Source organism: Macrosteles quadrilineatus, unplaced genomic scaffold, assembly GCF_028750875.1.
Source record: "Macrosteles quadrilineatus isolate MER2022 unplaced genomic scaffold, UCM_ALF_1.0 Scaffold_42__1_contigs__length_1031511, whole genome shotgun sequence".
In the NCBI taxonomy this organism is placed as follows: Eukaryota; Metazoa; Arthropoda; class Insecta; order Hemiptera; family Cicadellidae; genus Macrosteles; species Macrosteles quadrilineatus.
Genome location: NW_026542635.1, coordinates 715,979 through 728,602, shown reverse-complemented (window position 1 = coordinate 728,602; position 12,624 = coordinate 715,979).

Sequence of the window (12,624 nt, the reverse complement as noted above, 5' to 3'; positions counted from 1 at the left end):
AGCTTGTACAAGTGTGTACAAGCTTGTACAAGGGTTTACAGGTTTGTACAAGGTTGAACAAGTGTGTACAAGGGTGTACAAAAGTGTACAAGGGTGCACAAGTTTGTACAAGGGTGTACAATTGTGTACAAGCTTGTACAAGTGTGTACAAGCTTGTACAAGGGTTTACAGGTTTGTACAAGGTTGTACAAGTGTGTACAAGGTTGTACAAGTATGTACAAGAATGTACAAGTTTGTACAAGTGTGTACAAGTTTGTAAAAGGTTGTACAAGTGTGTACAAGGGTGTACAAATGTGTACAAGGATGTAAAAGTGTGTACAAGTGTGTACAAGTTTGTACAAGGTTGTACAAGTGTGTACAAGTTTGTACAAGGTTGTACAAATTTGTACAAGTGTGTACAAGGTTGTACAAGTGTGTACAAGGGTGTACAAAATTGTACAAGTGTGTACAAGTTTGTACAAGGTTGTACACGTGTGTACAAGGTTTTACAATTGTGTACAAGGTTGTACAAGTGTGTACAAGGTTGTACAAGTGTGTACAAGGTTGTACAAGTGTGTACAAGGTTGTACAAGTGTGTACAAGGTTGTACAAGTGTACACAAGTTTGTACAAGTGTGTACAAGTTTGTACAAGTGTGTACAAGTTTGTACAAGTTTGTACAAATGTGTACAAGGGTGTACAAAAGTGTACAAGGGTGCACAAGTTTGTACAAGGGTGTACAAGTGTGTACAAGGGTGTACAAGTATGTACAAGAATGTACAATTTTGTACAAGTGTGTACAAGTTTGTAAAAGGTTGTACAAGTGTGTACAAGGGTGTACAAGTGTGTACAAGGTTGTACAAGTGTGTACAAGGGTGTACAAGTGTGTACAAGGTTGTACAAGTGTGTACAAGCTTGAACAAGTGTGTACAAGGTTGTACAAGTGTGTACAAGGTTGTACAAGTGTGTACAAGGTTGCACAAGTGTGTACAAGAGTGTACAATCGTGTACAAGCTTGTACAAGTGTGTACAAGGGTGTACAGGTTTGTACAAGGTTGTACAAGTGTGTACAAGGTTGTACAAGTGTGTACAAGGTTGTACAAGTGTGTACAAGGATGTACAAGTTTGTACACATGTGTACAAGTTTGTACAAATGTATACAAGGGTGTACAAAAGTGTACAAGGGTGCACAAGTTTGTACAAGGGTGTACAAGTGTGTACAAGCTTGTACAAGTGTGTACAAGGGTGTACAGGTTTGTACAAGGTTGTACAAGTGTTTACAAGGGTGTACAAGTATGTACAAGAATGTACAAGTTTGTACAAGTGTGTACAAGTTTGTAAAAGGTTGTACAAGTGTGTACAAGGGTGTACAAGTGTGTACAAGGGTGCACAAGTGTGTACAAGGGTGTACAATCGTGTACAAGCTTGTACAAGTGTGTACAAGGGTGTACAGGTTTGTACAAGGTTGTACAAGTGTGTACAAGGTTGTACAAGTGTGTACAAGCTTGTACAAGTGTGTACAAGGTTTGTACAAGTGTGTACAAGGTTTGTACAAGTGTGTACAAGGTTGTTCAAGTGTGTACATGTTTGTACAAGTGTGTTTAAGTTTGTACAAGGTTGTACAAATGTGTACAAGGGTGTACAAAAGTGTTCAAGGGTGCACAAGTTTGTACAAGGGTGTACAAGTGTGTACAAGCTTGTACAAGTGTGTACAAGGGTGTACAGGTTTGTACAAGGTTGTACAAGTGTGTACAAGGGTGTACAAGTATGTACAAGAATGTAAAATTTTGTACAAGTGTGTACAAGGGTGTACAAGTGTATACAAGGTTGTACAAGTGTGTACAAGCTTGAACAAGTGTGTACAAGGTTGTACAAGTGTGTACAAGGTTGTACAAGTGTGTACAAGGTTGCACAAGTGTGTACAAGAGTGTACAATCGTGTACAAGCTTGTACAAGTGTGTACAAGGGTGTACAGGTTTGTACAAGGTTGTACAAGTGTGTACAAGGTTGTACAAGTGTGTACAAGGGTGTACAAGTTTGTACAAGTGTGTACAAGTTTGTACAAGTGTGTACAAGTTTGTACAAGTTTGTACAAATGTGTACAAGGGTGTACAAAAGTGTACAAGGGTGCACAAGTTTGTACAAGGGTGTACAAGTGTGTACAAGGGTGTACAAGTATGTACAAGAATGTACAATTTTGTACAAGTGTGTACAAGTTTGTAAAAGGTTGTACAAGTGTGTACAAGGGTGTACAAGTGTGTACAAGGTTGTACAAGTGTGTACAAGGGTGTACAAGTGTGTACAAGGTTGTACAAGTGTGTACAAGCTTGAACAAGTGTGTACAAGGTTGTACAAGTGTGTACAAGGTTGTACAAGTGTGTACAAGGTTGCACAAGTGTGTACAAGAGTGTACAATCGTGTACAAGCTTGTACAAGTGTGTACAAGGGTGTACAGGTTTGTACAAGGTTGTACAAGTGTGTACAAGGTTGTACAAGTGTGTACAAGGTTGTACAAGTGTGTACAAGGGTGTACAAGTTTGTACACATGTGTACAAGTTTGTACAAGTGTGTACAAGTTTGTACAAGTTTGTACAAATGTATACAAGGGTGTACAAAAGTGTACAAGGGTGCACAAGTTTGTACAAGGGTGTACAAGTGTGTACAAGCTTGTACAAGTGTGTACAAGGGTGTACAGGTTTGTACAAGGTTGTACAAGTGTTTACAAGGGTGTACAAGTATGTACAAGAATGTACAAGTTTGTACAAGTGTGTACAAGTTTGTAAAAGGTTGTACAAGTGTGTACAAGGGTGTACAAGTGTGTACAAGGGTGCACAAGTGTGTACAAGGGTGTACAATCGTGTACAAGCTTGTACAAGTGTGTACAAGGGTGTACAGGTTTGTACAAGGTTGTACAAGTGTGTACAAGGTTGTACAAGTGTGTACAAGCTTGTACAAGTGTGTACAAAGTTGTACAAGTGTGTACAAGGTTGTACAAGTGTGTACAAGGTTGTACAAGTGTGTACAAGGTTGTACAAGTGTGTACAAGGTTGTACAAGTGTGTACAAACTTGTACAAGTGTGTACAAGGTTGTACAAGTGTGTACAAGGTTGTTCAAGTGTGTACATGTTTGTACAAGTGTGTTTAAGTTTGTACAAGGTTGTACAAATGTGTACAAGGGTGTACAAAAGTGTTCAAGGGTGCACAAGTTTGTACAAGGGTGTACAAGTGTGTACAAGCTTGTACAAGTGTGTACAAGCTTGTAAAAGTGTGTACAAGCTTGTACAAGTGTGTACAAGGGTGTACAGGTTTGTACAAGGTTGTACAAGTGTGTACAAGGGTGTAAAAGTATGTACAAGAATGTAAAATTTTGTACAAGTGTGTACAAGGGTGTACAAGTGTGTACAAGGTTGTAAAAGTGTGTACAAGGTTTTACAATTGTGTACAAGGTTGTACAAGTGTGTACAAGGTTGTACAAGTGTGTACGAGTTTGTACAAGTGTGTACAAGGTTGTACAAGTGTGTACAAGGTTGAACAAGTGTGTACAAGGTTGTACAAGTGTACACAAGTTTGTACAAGTGTGTACAAGTTTGTACAAGTGTGTACAAGTTTGTACAAGGTTGTACAAATGTGTACAAGGGTGTACAAAAGTGTACAAGGGTGCACAAGTTTGTACAAGGGTGTACAAGTGTGTACAAGCTTGTACAAGTGTGTACAAGCTTGTACAAGGGTTTACAGGTTTGTACAAGGTTGAACAAGTGTGTACAAGGGTGTACAAAAGTGTACAAGGGTGCACAAGTTTGTACAAGGGTGTACAATTGTGTACAAGCTTGTACAAGTGTGTACAAGCTTGTACAAGGGTTTACAGGTTTGTACAAGGTTGTACAAGTGTGTACAAGGTTGTACAAGTATGTACAAGAATGTACAAGTTTGTACAAGTGTGTACAAGTTTGTAAAAGGTTGTACAAGTGTGTACAAGGGTGTACAAATGTGTACAAGGATGTAAAAGTGTGTACAAGTGTGTACAAGTTTGTACAAGGTTGTACAAGTGTGTACAAGTTTGTACAAGGTTGTACAAATTTGTACAAGTGTGTACAAGGTTGTACAAGTGTGTACAAGGGTGTACAAAATTGTACAAGTGTGTACAAGTTTGTACAAGGTTGTACACGTGTGTACAAGGTTTTACAATTGTGTACAAGGTTGTACAAGTGTGTACAAGGTTGTACAAGTGTGTACAAGGTTGTACAAGTGTGTACAAGGTTGTACAAGTGTGTACAAGGTTGTACAAGTGTACACAAGTTTGTACAAGTGTGTACAAGTTTGTACAAGTGTGTACAAGTTTGTACAAGTTTGTACAAATGTGTACAAGGGTGTACAAAAGTGTACAAGGGTGCACAAGTTTGTACAAGGGTGTACAAGTGTGTACAAGGGTGTACAAGTATGTACAAGAATGTACAATTTTGTACAAGTGTGTACAAGTTTGTAAAAGGTTGTACAAGTGTGTACAAGGGTGTACAAGTGTGTACAAGGTTGTACAAGTGTGTACAAGGGTGTACAAGTGTGTACAAGGTTGTACAAGTGTGTACAAGCTTGAACAAGTGTGTACAAGGTTGTACAAGTGTGTACAAGGTTGTACAAGTGTGTACAAGGTTGCACAAGTGTGTACAAGAGTGTACAATCGTGTACAAGCTTGTACAAGTGTGTACAAGGGTGTACAGGTTTGTACAAGGTTGTACAAGTGTGTACAAGGTTGTACAAGTGTGTACAAGGTTGTACAAGTGTGTACAAGGATGTACAAGTTTGTACACATGTGTACAAGTTTGTACAAGTGTGTACAAGTTTGTACAAGTTTGTACAAATGTATACAAGGGTGTACAAAAGTGTACAAGGGTGCACAAGTTTGTACAAGGGTGTACAAGTGTGTACAAGCTTGTACAAGTGTGTACAAGGGTGTACAGGTTTGTACAAGGTTGTACAAGTGTTTACAAGGGTGTACAAGTATGTACAAGAATGTACAAGTTTGTACAAGTGTGTACAAGTTTGTAAAAGGTTGTACAAGTGTGTACAAGGGTGTACAAGTGTGTACAAGGGTGCACAAGTGTGTACAAGGGTGTACAATCGTGTACAAGCTTGTACAAGTGTGTACAAGGGTGTACAGGTTTGTACAAGGTTGTACAAGTGTGTACAAGGTTGTACAAGTGTGTACAAGCTTGTACAAGTGTGTACAAGGTTTGTACAAGTGTGTACAAGGTTTGTACAAGTGTGTACAAGGTTTGTACAAGTGTGTACAAGGTTGTACAAGTGTGTACAAGGTTGTACAAGTGTACACAAGTTTGTACAAGTGTGTACAAGTTTGTACAAGTGTGTACAAGTTTGTACAAGTTTGTACAAATGTGTACAAGGGTGTACAAAAGTGTACAAGGGTGCACAAGTTTGTACAAGGGTGTACAAGTGTGTACAAGGGTGTACAAGTATGTACAAGAATGTACAATTTTGTACAAGTGTGTACAAGTTTGTAAAAGGTTGTACAAGTGTGTACAAGGGTGTACAAGTGTGTACAAGGTTGTACAAGTGTGTACAAGGGTGTACAAGTGTGTACAAGGTTGTACAAGTGTGTACAAGCTTGAACAAGTGTGTACAAGGTTGTACAAGTGTGTACAAGGTTGTACAAGTGTGTACAAGGTTGCACAAGTGTGTACAAGAGTGTACAATCGTGTACAAGCTTGTACAAGTGTGTACAAGGGTGTACAGGTTTGTACAAGGTTGTACAAGTGTGTACAAGGTTGTACAAGTGTGTACAAGGTTGTACAAGTGTGTACAAGGATGTACAAGATTGTACACATGTGTACAAGTTTGTACAAGTGTGTACAAGTTTGTACAAGTTTGTACAAATGTATACAAGGGTGTACAAAAGTGTACAAGGGTGCACAAGTTTGTACAAGGGTGTACAAGTGTGTACAAGCTTGTACAAGTGTGTACAAGGGTGTACAGGTTTGTACAAGGTTGTACAAGTGTTTACAAGGGTGTACAAGTATGTACAAGAATGTACAAGTTTGTACAAGTGTGTACAAGTTTGTAAAAGGTTGTACAAGTGTGTACAAGGGTGTACAAGTGTGTACAAGGGTGCACAAGTGTGTACAAGGGTGTACAATCGTGTACAAGCTTGTACAAGTGTGTACAAGGGTGTACAGGTTTGTACAAGGTTGTACAAGTGTGTACAAGGTTGTACAAGTGTGTACAAGCTTGTACAAGTGTGTACAAGGTTTGTACAAGTGTGTACAAGGTTTGTACAAGTGTGTACAAGGTTGTTCAAGTGTGTACATGTTTGTACAAGTGTGTTTAAGTTTGTACAAGGTTGTACAAATGTGTACAAGGGTGTACAAAAGTGTTCAAGGGTGCACAAGTTTGTACAAGGGTGTACAAGTGTGTACAAGCTTGTACAAGTGTGTACAAGGGTGTACAGGTTTGTACAAGGTTGTACAAGTGTGTACAAGGGTGTACAAGTATGTACAAGAATGTAAAATTTTGTACAAGTGTGTACAAGGGTGTACAAGTGTATACAAGGTTGTACAAGTGTGTACAAGCTTGAACAAGTGTGTACAAGGTTGTACAAGTGTGTACAAGGTTGTACAAGTGTGTACAAGGTTGCACAAGTGTGTACAAGAGTGTACAATCGTGTACAAGCTTGTACAAGTGTGTACAAGGGTGTACAGGTTTGTACAAGGTTGTACAAGTGTGTACAAGGTTGTACAAGTGTGTACAAGGGTGTACAAGTTTGTACAAGTGTGTACAAGTTTGTACAAGTGTGTACAAGTTTGTACAAGTTTGTACAAATGTGTACAAGGGTGTACAAAAGTGTACAAGGGTGCACAAGTTTGTACAAGGGTGTACAAGTGTGTACAAGGGTGTACAAGTATGTACAAGAATGTACAATTTTGTACAAGTGTGTACAAGTTTGTAAAAGGTTGTACAAGTGTGTACAAGGGTGTACAAGTGTGTACAAGGTTGTACAAGTGTGTACAAGGGTGTACAAGTGTGTACAAGGTTGTACAAGTGTGTACAAGCTTGAACAAGTGTGTACAAGGTTGTACAAGTGTGTACAAGGTTGTACAAGTGTGTACAAGGTTGCACAAGTGTGTACAAGAGTGTACAATCGTGTACAAGCTTGTACAAGTGTGTACAAGGGTGTACAGGTTTGTACAAGGTTGTACAAGTGTGTACAAGGTTGTACAAGTGTGTACAAGGTTGTACAAGTGTGTACAAGGGTGTACAAGTTTGTACACATGTGTACAAGTTTGTACAAGTGTGTACAAGTTTGTACAAGTTTGTACAAATGTATACAAGGGTGTACAAAAGTGTACAAGGGTGCACAAGTTTGTACAAGGGTGTACAAGTGTGTACAAGCTTGTACAAGTGTGTACAAGGGTGTACAGGTTTGTACAAGGTTGTACAAGTGTTTACAAGGGTGTACAAGTATGTACAAGAATGTACAAGTTTGTACAAGTGTGTACAAGTTTGTAAAAGGTTGTACAAGTGTGTACAAGGGTGTACAAGTGTGTACAAGGGTGCACAAGTGTGTACAAGGGTGTACAATCGTGTACAAGCTTGTACAAGTGTGTACAAGGGTGTACAGGTTTGTACAAGGTTGTACAAGTGTGTACAAGGTTGTACAAGTGTGTACAAGCTTGTACAAGTGTGTACAAAGTTGTACAAGTGTGTACAAGGTTGTACAAGTGTGTACAAGGTTGTACAAGTGTGTACAAGGTTGTACAAGTGTGTACAAGGTTGTACAAGTGTGTACAAGCTTGTACAAGTGTGTACAAGGTTGTACAAGTGTGTACAAGGTTGTTCAAGTGTGTACATGTTTGTACAAGTGTGTTTAAGTTTGTACAAGGTTGTACAAATGTGTACAAGGGTGTACAAAAGTGTTCAAGGGTGCACAAGTTTGTACAAGGGTGTACAAGTGTGTACAAGCTTGTACAAGTGTGTACAAGCTTGTAAAAGTGTGTACAAGCTTGTACAAGTGTGTACAAGGGTGTACAGGTTTGTACAAGGTTGTACAAGTGTGTACAAGGGTGTAAAAGTATGTACAAGAATGTAAAATTTTGTACAAGTGTGTACAAGGGTGTACAAGTGTGTACAAGGTTGTAAAAGTGTGTACAAGGTTTTACAATTGTGTACAAGGTTGTACAAGTGTGTACAAGGTTGTACAAGTGTGTACGAGGTTGTACAAGTGTGTACGAGGTTGTACAAGTGTGTACAAGGTTGTACAAGTGTGTACAAGGTTGAACAAGTGTGTACAAGGTTGTACAAGTGTACACAAGTTTGTACAAGTGTGTACAAGTTTGTACAAGTGTGTACAAGTTTGTACAAGGTTGTACAAATGTGTACAAGGGTGTACAAAAGTGTACAAGGGTGCACAAGTTTGTACAAAGGTGTACAAGTGTGTACAAGCTTGTACAAGTGTGTACAAGCTTGTACAAGTGTGGACAAGCTTGTACAAGTGTGTACAAGCTTGTACAAGTGTGGACAAGCTTGTACAAGTGTGTACAAGCTTGTACAAGTGTGGACAAGCTTGTACAAGTGTGTACAAGGGTGTACAGATTTGTACAAGGTTGTACAAGTGTGTACAAGGGTGTACAAGTATGTACAAGAATGTACAATTTTGTACAAGTGTGTACAAGTTTGTAAAAGGTTGTACAAGTGTGTACAAGGGTGTACAAGTGTGTACAAGGTTGTACAAGTGTGTACAAGCTTGAACAAGTGTGTACAAGGTTGTACAAGTGTGTACAAGGTTGCACAAGTGTGTACAAGAGTGTACAATCGTGTACAAGCTTGTACAAGTGTGTACAAGGGTGTACAGGTTTGTACAAGGTTGTACAAGTGTGTACAAGGTTGTACAAGTGTGTACAAGGGTGTACAAGTTTGTACAAGTGTGTACAAGTTTGTACAAGTGTGTACAAGTTTGTACAAGTTTGTACAAATGTATACAAGGGTGTACAAAAGTGTACAAGGGTGCACAAGTTTGTACAAGGGTGTACAAGTGTGTACAAGCTTGTACAAGTGTGTACAAGCTTGTACAAGTGTGTACAAGGGTGTACAGGTTTGTACAATTTTGTACAAGTGTTTACAAGGGTGTACAAGTATGTACAAGAATGTACAAGTTTGTACAAGTGTGTACAAGTTTGTAAAAGGTTGTACATGTGTGTACAAGGGTGTACAAGTGTGTACAAGGGTGCACAAGTGTGTACAAGGGTGTACAATCGTGTACAAGCTTGTACAAGTGTGTACAAGGGTGTACAGATTTGTACAAGGTTGTACAAGTGTGTACAAGGGTGTACAAATGTATACAAGGATGTTAAAATTTGTACAAGTGTGTACAAGTTTTTACAAGGTTGTACAAGTAAGTACAAGTTTGTACAAGAATGTACAAGTGTGTACAAGGTTTTACAATTGTGTAAAAGGTTGTACAAGTGTGTACAAGGTTGTACAAGGTTGTACAAGTAAGTACAAGTTTGTACAAGAATGTACAAGTGTGTACAAGGTTTTACAATTGTGTAAAAGGTTGTACAAGTGTGTACAAGGTTGTACAAGTGTGTACAAGCTTGTACAAGTGTGTACAAGGTTGTACAAGTGTGTACAAGGTTGTACAAGTGTGTACAAGCTTGTACAAGTGTGTACAAGGTTGTACAAGTGTGTACAAGGTTGTTCAAGTGTGTACATGTTTGTACAAGTGTGTTTAAGTTTGTACAAGGTTGTACAAATGTGTACAAGGGTGTACAAAAGTGTTCAAGGGTGCACAAGTTTGTACAAGGGTGTACAAGTGTGTACAAGCTTGTACAAGTGTGTACAAGCTTGTACAAGTGTGTACAAGCTTGTACAAGTGTGTACAAGGGTGTACAGGTTTGTACAAGGTTGTACAAGTGTGTACAAGGGTGTACAAGTGTGTACAAGGTTGTACAAGTGTGTACAAGGTTTTACAATTGTGTACAAGGTTGTACAAGTGTGTACAAGGTTGAACAAGTGTGTACGAGGTTGTACAAGTGTGTACAAGGTTGTACAAGTGTGTACAAGGTTGTACAAGTGTGTACAAGGTTGTACAAGTGTGTACAAGGTTGTACAAGTGTACACAAGTTTGTACAAGTGTGTACAAGTTTGTACAAGTGTGTACAAGTTTGTACAAGGTTGTACAAATGTGTACAAGGGTGTACAAAAGTGTACAAGGGTGCACAAGTTTGTACAAGGGTGTACAAGTGTGTACAAGCTTGTACAAGTGTGTACAAGCTTGTACAAGTGTGTACAAGGGTGTACAGGTTTGTACAAGGTTGTACAAGTGTGTACAAGGGTGTACAAGTATGTACAAGAATGTACAATTTTGTACAAGTGTGTACAAGTTTGTAAAAGGTTGTACAAGTGTGTACAAGGGTGTACAAGTGTGTACAAGGTTGTACAAGTGTGTACAAGCTTGAACAAGTGTGTACAAGGTTGTACAAGTGTGTACAAGGTTGTACAAGTGTGTACAAGGTTGCACAAGTGTGTACAAGAGTGTACAATCGTGTACAAGCTTGTACAAGTGTGTACAAGGGTGTACAGGTTTGTACAAGGTTGTACAAGTGTGTACAAGGTTGTACAAGTGTGTACAAGGGTGTACAAGTTTGTACAAGTGTGTACAAGTTTGTACAAGTGTGTACAAGTTTGTACAAGTTTGTACAAATGTATACAAGGGTGTACAAAAGTGTACAAGGGTGCACAAGTTTGTACAAGGGTGTACAAGTGTGTACAAGCTTGTACAAGTGTGTACAAGGGTGTACAGGTTTGTACAATTTTGTACAAGTGTTTACAAGGGTGTACAAGTATGTACAAGAATGTACAAGTTTGTACAAGTGTGTACAAGTTTGTAAAAGGTTGTGCATGTGTGTACAAGGGTGTACAAGTGTGTACAAGGGTGCACAAGTGTGTACAAGGGTGTACAATCGTGTACAAGCTTGTACAAGTGTGTACAAGGGTGTACAGGTTTGTACAAGGTTGTACAAGTGTGTACAAGGGTGTACAAATGTATACAAGGATGTAAAAGTTTGTACAAGTGTGTACAAGTTTGTACAAGGTTGTACAAGTAAGTACAAGTTTGTACAAGAATGTACAAGTGTGTACAAGGTTTTACAATTGTGTAAAAGGTTGTACAAGTGTGTACAAGGTTGTACAAGTGTGTACAAGGTTGTACAAGTGTGTACAAGCTTGTACAAGTGTGTACAAGGTTGTACAAGTGTGTACAAGGTTGTACAAGTGTATACAAGCTTGTACAAGTGTGTACAAGGTTGTACAAGTGTGTACAAGGTTGTTCAAGTGTGTACATGTTTGTACAAGTGTGTTTAAGTTTGTACAAGGTTGTACAAATGTGTACAAGAGTGTACAAAAGTGTTCAAGGGTGCACAAGTTTGTACAAGGGTGTACAAGTGTGTACAAGCTTGTACAAGTGTGTACAAGCTTGTACAAGTGTGTACAAGCTTGTACAAGTGTGTACAAGCTTGTACAAGTGTGTACAAGCTTGTACAAGTGTGTACAAGGGTGTACAGGTTTGTACAAGGTTGTACAAGTGTGTACAAGGGTTTACAAGTATGTACAAGAATGTAAAATTTTGTACAAGTGTGTACAAGGGTGTACAAGTGTGTACAAGCTTGTACAAGTGTGTACAAGGTTGTACAAGTGTGTACAAGGTTGTACAAGTGTGTACAAGCTTGTACAAGTGTGTACAGGGGTGTACAAGTGTGTACAAGGTTTTACAATTGTGTAAAAGGTTGTACAAGTGTGTACAAGGTTGTACAAGTGTGTACAAGCTTGTACAAGTGTGTACAAGGTTGTACAAGTGTGTACAAGGTTGTACAAGTGTGTACAAGCTTGTACAAGTGTGTACAAGGTTGTACAAGTGTGTACAAGGTTGTTCAAGTGTGTACATGTTTGTACAAGTGTGTTTAAGTTTGTACAAGGTTGTACAAATGTGTACAAGGGTGTACAAAAGTGTTCAAGGGTGCACAAGTTTGTACAAGGGTGTACAAGTTTGTACAAGCTTGTACAAGTGTGTACAAGCTTGTACAAGTGTGTACAAGCTTGTACAAGTGTGTACAAGCTTGTACAAGTGTGTACAAGCTTGTACAAGTGTGTACAAGGGTGTACAGGTTTGTACAAGGTTGTACAAGTGGGTACAAGGGTGTACAAGTATGTACAAGAATGTAAAATTTTGTACAAGTGTGTACAAGGGTGTACAAGTGTGTACAAGGTTGTACAAGTGTGTACAAGGTTTTACAATTGTGTACAAGGTTGTACAAGTGTGTACAAGGTTGTACAAGTGTGTACGAGGTTGTACAAGTGTGTACAAGGTTGTACAAGTGTGTACAAGGTTGTACAAGTGTGTACAAGGTTGTACAAGTGTACACAAGTTTGTACAAGTGTGTACAAGTTTGTACAAGTGTGTACAAGTTTGTACAAGGTTGTACAAATGTGTACAAGGGTGTACAAAAGTGTACAAGGGTGCACAAGTTTGTACAAGGGTGTACAAGTGTGTACAAGCTTGTACAAGTGTGTACAAGCTTGTACAAGTGTGTACAAGCTTGTACAAGTGTGTACAAGGGTGTACAGGTTTGTACAAGGTTGT